The sequence below is a fragment of the Anopheles maculipalpis genome, chromosome 2RL (genome assembly GCF_943734695.1).
Source record: "Anopheles maculipalpis chromosome 2RL, idAnoMacuDA_375_x, whole genome shotgun sequence".
In the NCBI taxonomy this organism is placed as follows: Eukaryota; Metazoa; Arthropoda; class Insecta; order Diptera; family Culicidae; genus Anopheles; species Anopheles maculipalpis.
The window spans coordinates 21,386,932-21,404,690 of record NC_064871.1 but is presented as its reverse complement, the minus strand read 5'-3'; the positions used below and the strand labels follow the sequence as shown (position 1 = coordinate 21,404,690).

Genomic DNA, 17,759 nt, shown 5'->3' with positions numbered 1-17,759 from the left:
TTACCGTCCTTTTTCCCTTCCCCCCACACTACACCCCTCTTTTAGCCACCACACCAATCCATCATCCGGGTTCCGGACGTGCACAAACGCCTTACAAAGTGTATTTGTCAGACTTTTGATCTCACCACCAAATCTCGTCGCACTCGTTTTCATTTCAATTTTCGCCTACATACAAAACTTTTTATCCACTTTTATCTGAATCGTTTCCGCCCAAAGTTACCCATGTGCGTGTGCAAATGAGTCTCTGTGTGTTTGTGTGTATATGTTTGTGTTTGTGCTTTTACGTTTTTCCTTCCTCTACTCATGCGTTGGAGCATTCTTCGTGCCTCTTTTCAACTTGAGTCTCACTTTTCATTTCGTCCTTTGCAAAAATTTTATTTCATCCCTTCGCACAAAAGGACTTTTGGAGCCCCGGCGGACTGGGACGGAATGGCGCAAGAACGGTTTCGTTGTCGTTGCTCACAATTCTGCGTCCGTCAGTGGTTTTCACACATGGCAGTGGGAATGATGCTTTCACGAGACACTTTTCCTTTGATCGTTCTCGTCCATACAGACTCACACAGAGGAAAAAATCTCCCGTCCAGATTTGCTTTTGCGTGCTTTGGTCGCTTGAGTACGTCTGTGAAGAAAAATTGAATCAACCGTACGACCCATAATGTATGCTTATCTTCATTTACTTCACCTCACCTTCACCTCCCGCCGCCAACGGGGAATAGAATAGAATGATATTTCCATGCTATCAGCCAGCACTAGTGCTCGCTTTCGGTTGTTGCAAAATCGTAAAGAAAACGGTTCTTAAAAGATGATGAAATGTAACTGTTTCGTTACATTTTTGCCATTCGTAGTACAATCGTCTCCCGGGCTGGTATTGCTTTTGACCTTGCACACTAAACCTCGGCATCCGTTTCATGCAGTCATGAAACGGGACCACTTTTGCTACGCCAACATGAACGACACAAACACTGCGTCTCGTGGCACAACTTCAACCATTGGACAGGAGTTACGCCAGTTTAGATAGCATATCGCTTCTGTATGGATTGTTGGATGAAAGATGAATATAAAAGCAATCTTATCTTCAAATGCAAAGAACGATAATACACTTGAAAGAAACCTATAAAATCTGAAGGATAAAAACTTGAAAAATCAAAGACTTATTAATGTCAAATTAACTCCAATAATAGATTATTGTTATTATTACTATTTATTGTATTGTCCACGTCTTCAGTGTTTTTTGTAGTGCCACAGGTGATCCGATAACGGTGCAACTGCAATTGCGGGGGCAATTTCCACACTGCCGTAAAAGGGAGGCAGGCGCATCCCAACTAGCATTGTTGCAACATCTTTATATGAATGAAACACCCGCATTTTAAGGAGCAAGTTTTGCTCAATAGCAGAAGTAACAGCGTGTGTTTTTGTGTCGCACTGGGAGGTTTCATTCCCTCTTTTTAGATGTTTTATGCATCACCCTACCTTTGCTGCTATGGAAGCCCAAATCTCCATAGCAGCGGTTCGGATCAAAATGGTTACGCACACTTGATTTGTACACGAAAACGTTTGTTCTACATTTATTGCACTGCTCTAAACACTGCACTTTTTTGCACTTTTTCCACAGGCACTTTGCACTTACCCACATCCTTAGGAAATGGCTATCCACCCGGTGTTCACCTGCTTTTCTTCACAGCTTTTCTTTACCCCATCGTTTCGAGTTCGTTTCCATCCATTGAAAATCTGAAAATCCATTGTCGTTTTCGTTGGTTCTTTCCGCTGAAGTTCTTATTCTGCATTCAGGACAATATACGGAAGTAGGCACAAGGATTTCAGTGCTGAACTAGATGAATTCCTGAAAGTGATAGACACACGAACCACTGTTAATCACTCGTCACCAAATAGACTGTTTTCACTTCATTTACCTGGAAATTTGCCATTAATCTTTATCCCAATCGTTCGCTGAGTATCCTCGGATGACTTCTGATGGATTTTTTTTTATCCAAAAAGATGGAATTTACCGTAATTATGGATGAAAAATACAGACACCAACATCGGTACGACTTACCTTCACACTTTTTCACTTTACAATGAAGCTGGCTGCCTTTGATCAAAATCACCAAATACACAAACTGAAAACGACTAAGTCCAAGAAGAGCGAGAGCGAAGAAAGCCAGTAGAATGTTAGAAAGGGATGGGCTGTGAAACAACCAACGACGATAGCAACAACATTCAAGCTTGTTGAGTCGAGGGGGTTGAGGAAGCATAGAAACGCATAGAAATGGGTGGAAATCGTGCAACAATGCTAGTTGGGGTGTTCTCCGATCCAGTCCAGCTTTGACACAACGAGTTTGGCTGTGATGGCGTCGGGTTCGAGAGTGTTTGGCGGTTTCAGTCTCGAGAGTTGCAAAGTCGCGGCTGCGGGATAGTACTTGCCGATCATTCTTGGATCCGATTCTGGCCAGGTATCGATGGTTGAACCAGGTTGTCCAGGTTCTACCAATAGACCTGGACAACAACCACACATCCACAACCGACATGCCCTGTGTGGTGGGGAAGAAGAATTTCGGACATGCGACAATAATCGCGACGAGAACGGAACAACGTGTTTTCTAGCTGTGACCAATATCTTTCTTTAAACGGACTGTCCAGGCAGTCTGAAGATTCTAGATGAGAATCTTCCTTACTGGAACGTTGGAGACATCGAGGCCTTACCTTTGGTAGGGGGACGTTCAAACCTTTAGAAAGAATTGAACGCAAGGTTAAACTTGATGTACCTTCTCTCAAGACTGCTCTCTAGCCCGCTTTATTTATACCCAATTCTTACAATAGTTTTTGCTCGTTTTTTGTTTGTTAGTGGTTTTTCTTTTTGTTATTGCATTTTGTACAAAAATATTTACTTAAGCACAAAATGTATCGCGGCATTATTGAACTGATCGATCGGAGCGGTGCGATCGATTGCCGAGTCTGTCTAAAATGTGCCGGATATCATTCGTCGTTTGATCTATCTGCTTACTATGATTCGATATGCATGAAGTTAGTAGTATTGTGTTTTGTTGTTCTGTGTTGCTGATCACTGTTTGGCTGACCACTGGTTGTTTTGAACTGATATCATATTGCATTGCGTCGCTCGCTAGCCGGGTGCGCTGGTAAGTGTTTGAATGTTCATGTTAAGGTGGTCGCTTGGTCAAAATAGTTGAATGTACATTTCTTACGTTCTTGTCTAATGCGAGTTATTTGTTAAACTAGAGCATTTCTGCACCAAATACCGTATAATGCTACGTAACGCTTGTTGTATGCGAGTTAATGTATACTCTAGAGAGATGTTTGGCAGATGTGTTACACCGGGATAGTGCAAAGAATAAGGAGGAAATGCCTTGCTATTAATGTTCATTGTTTCAATCACACATGGTATTGACAATACGCAACATGCCGTCATACTCAATAGTAAATAAATAAGTAAAATAACAAATAATACTCAAATTTAATGTGTTTACATCAAGTACATCATCAAGAGGTGACCCGGTGGTGTAGGCGACAGCGGCGCCGGTCATTATAAGGCGAGGTCGTTAAGCCAAAAAGAAGATATCAAATATAAGGAAAACTGTTTAAAATCTGATCATTTCTTACAAAATTTTGTTATTATCTACTTCTAATTCAACTCGACGACATCTTAATGATTATTTTAATATGAATTTTTCTTTCATCTTACTTCATTTTTTTTTCGTTTACCAACTCCCATGTGAGCTCAAGTTTTTCGAAAAAAATGTCTCGTGTCTTAGTTCTTCTTTTAAAAGAAATACCTTTTAACACCAAGTGCTCATTCAATTTTATGTAAATATTAAATTTCCGAATTATAATTCGTTTATCATTGTACGAAAATAATTTCCATTGTGTGCCATTCCCATTTAAAAAAGGTTCTTGCCAAAGAAAAGGTCACAAGGTTATCGTTTTTTACCGTATGCACGGGTCCGGTGCAAAATAAAGCCTCACATAAAGGCAAACCAATGCCCATTTTACGATTCACCGCGTAACACGCTGCGTTCGATTGATAAGTGATGGTCGGTCGGGTCGCCCGGTTTTGCTAAGCAAATTGGTGTTCAAGCAGCATCTATCGACTATCTCCGTACGGGCGACGGGCGTGCTCCACCGTGAATGAGAAAAACCTTTCAGCCGAAGATAAAACATGTACTCTGAATATTACTTTCTTCCCTGCCTTCTTTATTAGTTTCGGGGTGAAGAAGTGTGGAATGAGTGTTTGGGCACAATCTTACAAACCCTTGTCGTAGCTCCCTGACTAGCTGACTCCCCGCCGTACTGGCGAATACAAACGAATACAAATGATCATAAAAATATAATATCATGTTTACAATGTTTGAAAATTGGCCGAAAAAAGGGGATACCGATGGACGCCGCATAAAAAAAACACAGAAACGTGGCTTTGAAAAGTTGGGCAATTTACTTGTTGATTTCCACAACCGCTCGGCCCTCCCTAATGATGCTCACCGAGCGAATGCAACATATTGTTTACCCTTTTTTTTAATATGTTTCTATCGATCCCTACCCAAGATAACTTTTTTCCTTTGCAAGCCGCCATCTTGATAGGGACGAACCTGCGTTCAATCGATTCAAAACTCTTCTCCCAAAAATAAAAACGAAACAAACTCGCGTCCTTCTTCACCAGCAACAATAGCATCAACTGTCATCAAGACGATGCTGGTGATGTCACTGCTGATTGAACTCCGGCAAACCCCGGGTGTTGGTCGTGAACGAACGTGCCCTGTTTCTTGTTCCCAGCCAAGGTACAAGGTCGGTCAACCTTCGCTAATAAAGGCTCGTGGAATCGAATCTGCTTCGGATTGATTCAGTTGGAAACGTTCATTGTGCGAAAGCAATTGAAGGAACCGCAATAGAATGTAACCCATCACAGAGCGGATGGCCGGTAAAAGATGATGAGAAAAGCGGGCAAAAGGTTGAAGACAGCGTACGAACCAAGCTTAAATAGACGCCATTAAAGAAAAGCGCTTTAAAGCGCAGGCCTGGCTGGTAGTGAGTAAATCAATCAACTTAATCAATGCCATCTATCTGGCCGGAACTTCCGGGCAGGTTAATTTATTAAATCTAGTCACTCGCTTTTTCTTCGTTTTTTTCCCCCTTTGTCCAGCACATCATCATCGTTGGTGATGCAGTTCTTCAAGCAATGCTGCTGTCGGAAAAGGGGACAGTTTTTCACAGAGTCATTCTTTGGCCCTATGTTTGGGTGGGAGTTTAAATTAAAATCAAAAAGCAAACGAGTTCGCTCTCACTCCTCGTGACTCGAAGATAAATTGATGAAAGATGGATCGAAGTGGACCTAAAAACTGTCGACTTAAATTCAATAATATTTATAAATTTGATTTGTTTTTTGTTATGTGGGCTGGCAACGTCACAACCAAGAGGCTCGAACAGCTTCAAAAATAGCAAAGGAAAATGGCACAAAAGGCACAATTCAATAAAAAAGCTTGCTAAAATTATTTAGCTTTTTTGGAGAGGTTTTATGAAAATGTAGTCCTACTATTAATCTAGATATAAACCCAAAAATCACTTCAACCATTTTTTAAACACAGCACTCTAGCGTGTACGCCTTTACCATCACGGTGAGGGTATGAAGAGACTCTTGACCTTTTTCCCAAAAAAAATATATACATACACCCAAGCCAGTGACCCACTTTCCGTGTAAAATATTCAACCATTTAGCATTACTCTTCCACATTCACACAGTTCGAACGTTTCTTACGTGCAGAGGGAAAAATTAAACGCACCTTTCACGTTACCACACTCTTTACAGGCGATAGTATCACCGTTAACGAGAGGTGAACATAATTCTACTAGCATCTCCCCAGCTTCAACATCCCAACGCAAGCCTCTGCCTCATCCCATGACTTTTACGGTGCCGGTGAATGTGCAACCAATGCCTTATACCGTACACATCGAACGAAGAAAGCAGAAAACCTGTCTCCGCTGCATTGCTAGCATTTTTAAATCGAATTCAAATTTATGGAACAGTAGAAAGAAATCATTCTGTGCAAGCTAATGCACTTATCCAACAGCACACAGTAGTGATTGGAAGAAAAGCGAGAACCGTAGAGAAGTGGAAGAATAAATTTTTACTTTTAACTTTTACATTTTATCGCGTGTCATGTGCAGGTTTCACGAAGAAGATGAGAAAAGATGATTACTTTCCCTAAAAGTTCCTTCAAAAATAAAGTTCTAAAATAGCAGTGAAAGTAATTGGATCATTTTCTGCAAAAGAAATTCATCTACTAATATTTACAAATATCCGAAACTCATTTTTATATCTTATAAAATAAATCATTTTTGCCGTTTGCTCTTAACGTACATTTTCACTACAATTATCACATTTTAAATATGAATTCGACCTTTCATCCAATCTAATTACAAAAAAAAAATATTGAAGAACAAATGACCCTCATCCTTCCTGTGAAGCAAGCGCACAATTATCATACGATTTTCCAACCATCTGTTGGTCGAAATTAAAATTACAGTTTAAAACCAACGCATCTTAGTGGATGAATGATATATTTTGCCAAAACAAAAAGAAGACAAACGGTCTCCCTTTTGCCCCCTACTCGGCTACCCGTCTACCATCGGCTGTGCCCTGACTGCCACCACATCACACAATTATCCATCGGCGTTTCATTTTATTCCATTCGCATCCATTAAAAACCCATCAAACGCGTTATACAGTACGTAAAACTGATGGCAGTAGAAACGAAAGCTGCCTGCCCCCGTAGCGTTTTGGCGCAAAAGTAGCGAGAGAAAAAAAAAACACGCATAAACGGTAACTTTGGCATAGCATGCCAGTTGGAAATGAAAATTGAGAACCCACGCCACTTACATGCGCCTCGTACACCAGCGCGAAGCAATAAAACATCTTCGCTTGTTCGCTTGCTCGAAAACCTTTGACCTTCTTAGAAGCCGGCAGTTGCAAACGATGGGACGGAAGCCGACACTTTTGCCACCATTTGAAAATCTGCTTCCGTCCCACACCGGTACACATTTCTGAAAAAGCTTCCGAGTCGATCCGGCACCGGTATGTTTTATGGTTGGCTCTCAATCGTCACTAGAAAAGTGTGATCATCGGTTCGGTGCTAGAATTTAACGCAAAATTACCAACCGAAGAATATATCGTTAAATGGGATGGCTCTCAAGCGAATGGGAACTGAGACCTGGATGGTGAGGCAATTGGACTGGTCAGTTCACAGCGGTGCATTGGTATTCACTTAATGATGAGCTCTGTTGAGAAGCAACATGTCATCCTGATTCGGATCTGAAATTTTATATAATTTTTGCATTGTAGAAAACAAGCTTACTGGTAAATTCCATTTCACACAAATCCTAAGCTTAAAAGGCATTCTAAAACAAGATTGGCTACTTCTTCCAAGATGGCTCATTGGTAGATAACTGGGACCTAACCTAAGCAATGACTGGCTTAAAAATAAATGACCGAATTTTGTCCGCTCTTTTTTTTTAGCCATAGCAATCCCACTCCCACTTGAATACAGAATGATTCGACAATGTCCATCGATGGAAGTTTGCAAAAAAAACCTATTGGTCACAAGTAAGATGGTCTAGGAATGCGTCAAAAAGAAAATTTCAAAAGCTCTGTAAGTCGCTCATTCTGAATGATTTTCACATGATGGGTTTCGTATCAGAAAAGGCAGTGATTTTTCTAAAACATTTACTATCTATTACAAGATATTGTTCGCCATTTAAATACATGCTTTAATGCTTTGATGGTTTGATGATGATGATGATGATGAAATAGATGCGGGTTCGGTGGTTTAGGCAACAACGGGGCCGGTCTTCACACGCAGGACCGCTGTTCAAATCCCAGCCGGACATTCACCTGTAGTGAGAACTGGTTAACCTCACTACGTGGTGTTAATAAGTCTAGCAATACGGCCAGGCCGTTCCTCACATAAAATAGTAGATGCTTTGATTCCTTTGCAGACGGAATTGGTGTTGAGGCCCCTTACAATTAAATGAGCTGACCAGGGGAATGTTTGGGGAGGTGTGCTACGTTACGGATGACTGATTTAAATGAAGGACCCGAAGGGTTCTTCATCTCTTTACTCTACCGAAGATTAGGGGCCCCATAGTACAAGATCCTCGCAAGTATTTTTAGAAGTCAATTGTTTTTTGTGCCTCTTTCTATCCTAGGGCCTCGAGTGTTATAGGAAGGACTTATCCTCCTAGTTTAGAGACGATGAAATTATAAAATTATTAACTCTTAGTCTTCTAATGTATTTACGGCATTCTCTAGAAATGAAAAAATACGTGAATTCTAAGCAGTTGTAAGCGGTCGTTCGGATATGTCTCACTATTTCCAAGTATTTCCCTCAGACGTAAAGCTCATAGAAAGCCCAAGGAACAATTAGAGTACCCAAGTCAAGGTACAGAGCTATTGAATGAAACGTCTTTATAATCTGATTGTTATTTGTTCATCCACTCTTGAAGCTGTGCTTAAAGCGATTGAAAATTATTGTACATCTTTTTTTTTATTTACTTTATATTTCAAACAATAATATACGATTCACGATCACTAGAAACGACCATTCCTAGCTAATTCTACCGAAATCTGTGTAGCAAATATATTTTAAAGTATTTTATTTCCCACGAAAGTCGCAACAAACAAATCATTTCAACACAAACAACTCACCCAAACACGGCACGAGCGTACGAACGCACCGGCCCTGATGCACACATCCACACATCATAACTTCAGACGTTTGGTACGTGCGCGAGCAAAAATAACATTTGCATGTATATTAGAAAATAATACGACTGTGAATTCAATTTAGGACGTTATCGCTTTGGCGGGTGATTTTTCCTCTGCTCTCCTCGTTTCACGTGTGAAAAATCACACACTAAAAGTATTTGGCCAAAAACCATATTATCCTACTACCGCGAACTGGTGGGGAGAAAGTAAAACAAACAAAATCATCACCCACTAATGCAATAAGCATGGGCTGTGTGTGATGTGTTCATAGGAATCATACACCAGAAATTGATTATCGGTGCCAACACACGGTTGGCACCGTACATACAATAAACACCATATATACGTAAATGTGTTTATTGCACACTGAATTGCATTGTTCTTGTTTTGATATGTGCATGTGAAATTTACTAAACTAACTTAACTTTTTATACTATAAAAATCACCAACGATTCCTGGGAGTTGCCAGTTAAAAATGATAGCTTTATAGCGGACATGCTTTTGCATAGCTTTCTCGGCTGTTTAATTTATTCCATCACTCCACTTATAGCCTGCTAGTTCTTTTCAAACAGAAACCTCACACAACATGCACTAATTATCTGTACCCTTTCCGTTTATCCGGTTTGCGTTTAAGTGTTTTGCTCGATTGCTTCACTCCCACCGCTCCATTCAAATTGGAGGAAAGCAATCGCGGCTAATTTTAATCCTACCGATAGGAAAATTGTATAATTACGCACATTGAACTCTGAGCAAAGTATCAACGGCTGAGAAAAGATTTACTTTTGCGAGCGTGTGAGTGATGGCCGTGCCCCGGGATGGATCCGGCCAAAAGGTGCTGCAGGGGCACGGGCGTAAATTCGATTAATGAACACATATATACACGTTCCGGTCATGCCGGAACATCCTTTCTCATTCGCCGTCGTGTGCGCTCATGCATTATTACGAAACGGTACATTGATAATCGATTAACGTTACAGTACGCTGAGCAGCTGCCGATGTGTTGGTTTTAGTCGATGGTCATAATGTTAAAGCTGTGCGAAGCAGAGCGCGAATGTCCTCGGGGTTATTTGCGACACTGCTGACATGAAGGGACAAACATTCTCTGCTTTTATGCCTGCAGTGGTCTGTTTTTTGTCTACGGTTATGTCTAGCGGAGGTGGTTATTAAGAAACGGACGGGAGAAAGCTGACATACGTTAGCTTTGCAGGTACTTGCGTTTGAACAACATGCCTAAAAAATGCTTCAATTTTTTTTTTTTTTGCATTGTATTCTATTTATACGATTCAAAGAACTTGGAAAAATATGAATTCTTTGAAAAATAAAATAAGGCTTTTGTTTATTCATTCCACGATCACGATCTCTACTGAATTTCCCAGTGCAGTACAATAAACAGTCTGAAGTATGTGAAATCTGTAAAGAGTCTTAAAATCACTGTTGGAAACAGAGACTCGTTTTAACATCCAGCTGGAAAAATACCGGCTACAGATAGCTTGTTAGGAAAAATGAAATGCCACAAACATTAAACCGTTCAGCGCCAAGAATTCCATGTGCAAAAGCAAAAACAAAACGTGCGATGCTGCACCGAGCGGAATGGAAAAATGGATATGTATTTTATTTATTATAGCACGTCAAGTTAAACATAAATAAATTATCATTCAATCATACGCCAATCCTGTTGTGTACGGTAAACGGTGTGTAGCACTCAAACACACGCTGAGGGAGGCTGGAGAGGAAAAAAAAATGTGGCGAGGAAACGCTGATTCCTCTGTTTGCTTTCACTATCGCTTCGAAACACTTTAAACAGTGTGATATTTATGCTCGGCAAACATGTTCATCCAGTCAACAACACGTCCTGGATGGATGGAGATGGTTGTAACTGCAGAAGAGAATCAACTGTGCGCGATGAGACCCTTCGGTAAAGGTTCACTTTTTTACACACATACGTGGGGAAGGGTGAAAAAAACGAACACACAAACACACACACACACACACTGAAAAATAAGCTGAAGGATGCAATGAGACCTGTATTGCTGATATCTTGCTCACAAAAGAGAACACCGCAAGTAATGATGTAAACAGTTTTAATGCAGAACAAATAATAAAATCAGACTGAAGCGATTTAACCCATTGCTTGACATTTGTGATGAATGATCGTACGGACCATTTACATGTAGTTGGTGCTTATGAACCATAAGTTGAACTTTTGTTTTCCTTCTGTACCAATAATGATTTTAAAAAACACTAGAACTCGTATAAATTTTTATGTTTATGCACGATTTGAAATTATCCGCAATTCCTCGAAAGCAACCATTAGGGTTTGTATTTATAAGCAGCCCAGCAAACAGTACTTGATGCATTGAGATACCTTCCGGTTGATGGTATGCTTATGTTAAGCTCAGGAGCACAGTACAAAAAAAACATAATTAAACAACTTCATTACGCCATTTCAACCGCCGCTTCATCGGTCCATCGTGTTTATACTAACACCAACAGGTTTTGTACTTTACAACAACACACACACACACGTCCATCCCACGCAAAAGGCGTAAGCTCATCACCATTTAGTGATTTTTTTGCTTCTCTCTCTCTCTCTCTCTCTCTACTGTCTCATCAAGCGGACTTGCCAAACCATTTGGCACAGCCACCGCACAGTCGCTCGCTAATGAACTGGTTTTATGAGTTTCACGACCGAAAGAAGACAGTTATCATCGATGGGCTTCCCGCAACTGGCAATCCTATTTACTTTGCAAACAATGCCACCGGGGCAAAAGTGAGCAGCGCGCACACTAAATGAATCCCCACCCGTAAGGGGGGTGGAACCGCTCGCAAGGCAATGAAAAATGAAATAAAAGCCACTCAAACGCACCGACTGTTAAACTGACGCTGTGCTGCTTCACCGGAAGTTTACATTGGAGTCAGAGAGAGGAGGGAGGGGAGATGGAGGTCGCAAGATCAGCGAAGGTGGTAAGAAGCAACCCGATTTAGAATTGTTTAATGAAACGTAACTGCAGTCATGGAAACTATTGATCGATTCAAAGCGATACTACGCACCAAACACTCGCATCGGGGAACGGAAAAAAGTTCACTGTCTGCAAATGAGCGAGTGTCTAAATGTACATTGCAATCAATCTTCTTAAACGAAGCATCAGAAATGGGCTGCCTGTTCCGTATTGCGAGGATACGATACGCAGCGAACGAGTACGATGACAATCGGAGAGCAATTTAATGCTTTTCTAAGCTTTCGTTCGCATCTACCGCGAGTTGAGTTGATTGAGCTTTTCCTACCGGAAGCACGCCGTTCCGTACGTTTGAAGTTTGATTGTAGGTCAATGCATAAAAATTGTAGCACGTACAGCAGTGATTTTCACAATCTATTTGTCTTTTTGTGAGAAAATAAGTTTAAGAATTGTTTTCGGAGATTGAGACAATTTTACTGATGTTCCTGAAGTGAGTGGAAATAGGAAGACAGCTGGCAGTTTTCCTTTCCTAATTCAATTAAAACCGGCTAGTGCACACGTAATACATAATCCTAAGTCTTTAAAGTTAACTCTGCCCCAAATGTCTTTGCCCTCTGACGCTGGTTGTGAAAAGCACGAGGAATCGTTTTATTGCCACATATTCAAAGTTTTTCCATCTATTAGGACAGTAATACATCAAAAGATCTCTTAAGGAAAAGCTTAACGTTGAGCAGCAGCAGCAGCAGCAGTAGCAGCAAGATGGCAACGCAAAAACCCGCTCCGGGTCAGGTCGGGCATGATGAAAATGTGTGCATCAAACGACAAACGACTGGGTAAGCTTCTTAATTTCACCCATGGGAGCAGAGCAGGCAAATTACTCCGGCAAACTATTTTAATTACTTTCGGTTGTTTTATACATTATTCAGCGACCATGGACCAGACCCGGGAGTGTACAGACCGTGCAGTACAAATTACCACAATGGTTAGCAAACGAACCACACGTAGTAGATGCATCAAGATCCGTAATTCCTGCCAGCAGCCGATCGTAAATTGATGGAGCAAATTAAATTCTTGACATTAAGCTCCAGGGCTAGCGTGTGCTGGCTTGGTGATTGAAATTCAATAAACTTTGTGCTCAAAGCTCGTCCCTTTAGCGAGCGATTTGTGTTGTATGTGTTAAAAAAACGCATTCTTTTTTCGCTTTGGCATTTAGTACTACAAAAATGTATGCTATAAAATTCGTCGAGATCGGGGCGGCCCGGTAGTGTAGGCAGGAGACCGGTGTTCAAATCCCATCCGGACCGTCCCCCCGTAGTGAGGACTGGCTTTACCTCACTACGTGGTATTCATAAGTCAATACGGCCAGGCCGTTCTTACGAGAAAAAAACAGCTTGAATTCGTCGAGTTTTATTTTTTTGTACGTAAAATAAATTACTCATACCAAGAAAGCGAACCACTGGTTGTCGATCACATTTTTTTACTAACCAAAAGAATACTTATCTACCTTCATGCATCAAATAATCATTTCCCGTGCTTAGGACCCATCAATATACGTACGTCAAATGTGATAAAAGCACATTCGTAAAAAAATGGTAGCATAAAAAAACTGCAAAAAATTAATTCCATCATTGGATACCTTCTGTCACCTGATTCTATTTCGTTACTGGTACGTTACTACCAGCACAACCTCCCTCCCTCGCAATCTCCACAATCAGCCACTCTTTTCCATAAATATTAAACGGAACATTCACGCCCAAAACACCTACCGAACCAAATACACAGCAGAGCACACCTGGCATACCTGGTGGAAAAGAATCATAAAAATCTCATCATAAAAAAAATACTCCCCGTACCATGGCAAAATGAAGCTACTCATGATGCGTGCATTGTTCCAGTTCTGTTACATCCAAACTGCGCCATACAGCATCACACTTTCCCGCATCCGTGTGCGCTGATTTCCACGGGGATCATCATCGTGAAAGGGAACCACCAGAAGAAGCGGTTGAATAAATATTCGCAAAGGCAGACAGCCATGACATACTTGAACGGCAACAATTGACTACCGGCGTAAATTGTGCCAAGTATTTGCATTTGCTCTAGCGCACCGGCATTCCCGCGTATCGGTCCGAGCGACTAGTTTAAATTCACATTTGTGACGGAATGAAAGCGCTCGCCCGCCAGGACCGCGCCGGAATGGATGAGCGATGGGCGGTAGCGATAGGGCACCGGACGGGCCTATGCCGCTTATTGACGGCTTCACGAAGCATATTTATTTTTGCATGGAAATAACATCGGACCGGCAAGATACAGTCCATCGTGCAGGTACATAAATATTCATCTATCCAAATAAGTCACGTACACAACGCCAGCACGCTAGATAACTACATCTGCCTACTGTTTCGTTATTGCACGGCTTTCTTTCTTTTTTCGTGTTTTTGTTTTGTTTTGCCGTTGCTTTTCTTCCCGCAGGGTTTAATAAATAATACGAATTTTATCTACGATCGTCCTTCTAGGGCTTTGTGTGTACACGCTAAAGACAAATGTGATTCTTTGTTTGTTGCTACCCATTTGCAGGAGTGTGTCTTGGGTCCCGCGATGTGATAAACCGAGTGAAATTGTGGGGAATCTGATATAATAAAGAGATACACTGTATATTGCCGCTTCAAAAGCTTTGCCGTTCGATCTAACAGTTAGCCATAAATATGACCCATCTGCTTGAAGTGAATATCAATAACAACTGAAATGAGCAAAAGCAAGCAAAGAAAATTCAATTATTAATGTGCACAGAGCAAGAAATATGACCAAACACAAAAAGTTACCCCTTTTTTCCACGGGCCACCGTTGCTTGCTGGCCGAGAGTTTGGTAAAATGATTTGTCTACCTGCCAACATTCACCAAAACTCCACTGCCTTTAACAAATACCACCCCCAGAAAGCAGATTGGGCAGAGAAGCAGCAAACAACAACAAAAAATCATCGATAAAATAAAATCAATTAGCTCGCCTGAATCCTCTGGCAGGAAATATTTTCTTCGTAGTGAACTTTCCTTCATCGCACCGTACGAAGGGTATGTGCGTATGCTAAGGCAACAAGCAAAGAAAATAACCATCTTTCCGTCCCCTAAGACCTTCATCCAATGGGGCAGGGCAGGCGGACAGGAAGCGCCTTCGGTACATAATTCTCTGGCGGCGTTTTCGTTTTTAAATCGATATCCCTCGGTGAATATATTTCTTTTTTCTACGCTTTCAGTGCGTTCCTCCATTTTTTTTCGTTGCTTTTCGCCATAAGTCCGTCGGCTACCGATGGTCGCGCATTCAATCTTGAACGTGTTTGTTGTTGTGTTTGTTTCCTTCTGAGCTTTTTCTTCCTTGTTGTTGCTGTTGTTATAAAAAGCACAGTAAAAACGGGCACATCAACACATACACACGGGGCACGGCACCAGAAATATCAAGCACTGCCCGTCCTTTTTTTTCCCACCCGAAAAGCCCGTGGGGTAGCATTTGCATTTATATTAGAATATAAAACGAGTGTTGAATTCAATTTAGATTTTATCGGTTACCACATATTTTCCACCCAGCAACACGACCCTCCGACGGTGTGGTTGTAGATCCGGCTTGACCTTGGTGTATTGGCATGGTTTAGGGCACTGGCACAGCACGGGTGATGGTTTCGCGAATGTTTGATCGACTTTTCCCGAGCCGATTCGCAGCGTTGCCTTCACGACTCGTGGAACGTGGATTGACCGATAAAAATATTAACTCCAACATGATCATCTTTCGGCATGCGTTGCAGAGAAAATGGGACGAGCCAAACTTCCCATAAAATGGTTAGAAAGGAAATTTAATACATGAGAATACAAAGCATATTCACTGCTGGCTTCTTCTGCTACTCATCGCGAGACACATTTCTCACGCTAGACAACGTTTTCAAACATTTAAGAACATCAAGCAAATCGAGCGAAAATCCCACACCGAGCACAATACGCTGCAAGTAATGCGAAACAACAATCACTGGCGGTTTTCTCGAGCATCCCTAAGCTCGACACCGTAATGAATTCCACCGAAGCTCATCAGCAGCACATTACCACAGCATACCGCACGGCTTCCGCGTACCCCTTTCAGTCAAAGCACGGACACAATCATCGCTGATGCTGGTAAATGATAGGAAATACATTCAGGAACGTTCCATCAGATGCTAGCTTTCCCACGCACAACATACGGTTCGGCTCTAATTGCGTAACGCTAAGCAGAATAGATCGCTTAGCAACCGATGGTCATCGATTAGGGTAGGTAAGGCTGTAGAGAGTCCGAACGCGGTGGCTAAGTAGACCCGGGACACATGAGCTATCGGTGTTTTCATTGAAATTTGAAACCATCCTTTTTCCGGGGTTGAGGTAGATAAAGTTGTTCATCGCTGCCATTATAGTGATACGGATACTATAGTGCTTTGTACTTATCGTTGAGAAAAATTATTCTATTGAAAAGATCGAATCTCATAAGGTAGGTAAATCGCCAGTTTGGTTTGATTGCTGCAATTGTACATTTTTAAAACGTTTTATGTAATGAGTATGTGAATCACTCTTCACAAAGAGCAAGCGATCGCATAAACAGGCCATACAAAATCGTATGCAAATCGTTCATTTAAATACACGCCTTAAAAAAACTCACTCAAAAGCGTCACAAACAGTGTAGCATTTTGCAGAACAGTTTGACAGCATTCGTAACCTCATATATGAAAACTTTACATCCCTCGTGAGCGGGCCGTGAACATCGAAAAGCACTCATACATACATACACACACACACATATAAACAGGCACAATTTCACGTGCCAACAATCAACAACGAAACCCAAAAGTCAAACACACGTCAAACTTCCATTTCAGTTCCCGCGAAAAAAGAGATCAAAATCATTGCTATCCTCTTGCAACACTTGGCTGCCTTTCCGATCGATCCGTATTCAGGAGATCCGCTAAAAGAGGGACTGGAAAGGGGAGAAGTTAGGGGTGGTGGGAAAAAAGAACATAAAAAACTTCATCTTGATATACTCTAATTGTTTTCAGTGGTACGAACTTGCGCGCATGCATACAAAAACCCTAAACAAACACTGCCCATCGTCCCCACAAGCCTGATCCACCAACACGCTACCCTTGATCTAGTGCTTCGCTGGCCCACTTTTGAAAGATGGCGAAAGGGAGGGAGGGCTCGGGCGCCTATAGAAATTAGCATATTTTCCACATTTTACTCCCACCCACCCCACGCGCCATCATCAGTGAGTTCGATGAGCATGACAACGAGCTGATTCTGGCCGTCGCTATTTTACCTTTTCTTTTTTCATTAGCCTTTCCCTCGCTTCGCATATGTGTGGATTTTGTTTGAGTTGTTCGTCCCCATTTTAACGGTGCATGGTGTCCTTTTTTTTGTTGTTGTACTTTGTCCTGAGCCTTTGACTTTTGAAGCGGCCCTGTTCGGCAAGCAAGGAATCTTTTGCCGATGTTTTAAAAGTGGGAAGATTTTTCGTTACTTTCAGATCACGCCTGAGCCGAGAAGCAGCTTGTTTGAGCGCTTTTTTTTTCCTCCTGTAAAGGTTACCGCAGGCCCGTAAGTGAAGTGAGCGGTTGCGGTTAACGGTTTTCTACAACCGCCTTTTATTACCATCACCACCACGGAAGCACGGTTATACAGTTGCCATTCGAGCGATTTTCCAAATCTCAACGCGTAGCGCACGAGCGCGGGTATATAGATAGAACGAATTAAGTTCGGTGGTTTCAGTACCGAAAACGAACTACCATTGAACCAAGGTTTGGAAGAAGGGGGGGGGGGGCGGGGAGGGATTGCTTCGAATGAATGAAGCTCACCACACACACGCACACAGATACACTGCAAAACAAGTGAAAAGGGCAGAAAAATCAAACGGAAGTCAAGGAAGTGGAAAGAATTCACTTCTTCTCGCCCAGGGAAAGTCGTTTGATGAGTGTTTTCGACCTGCTATGAACGTGCTAGAAGCGCTCAAATGCAGACACGCTTGTAGGTAAGAA

At 41.7% G+C, this 17,759-nt stretch overlaps 2 protein-coding genes across 3 annotated transcripts in view; both read right to left on the bottom strand.

Moving 5' to 3' along the window:
* LOC126558139 (60S ribosomal protein L3) overlaps window positions 1–17,759 on the bottom strand; it is a 438,353-nt gene that overhangs the window by 304,495 nt on the left and 116,099 nt on the right. The gene's annotated exons all lie outside the window — the stretch shown is intronic.
* Window positions 1–17,759, bottom strand: part of LOC126565411 (UDP-glucose:glycoprotein glucosyltransferase) — a 391,865-nt gene that overhangs the window by 324,395 nt on the left and 49,711 nt on the right. The window lies entirely within an intron of this gene.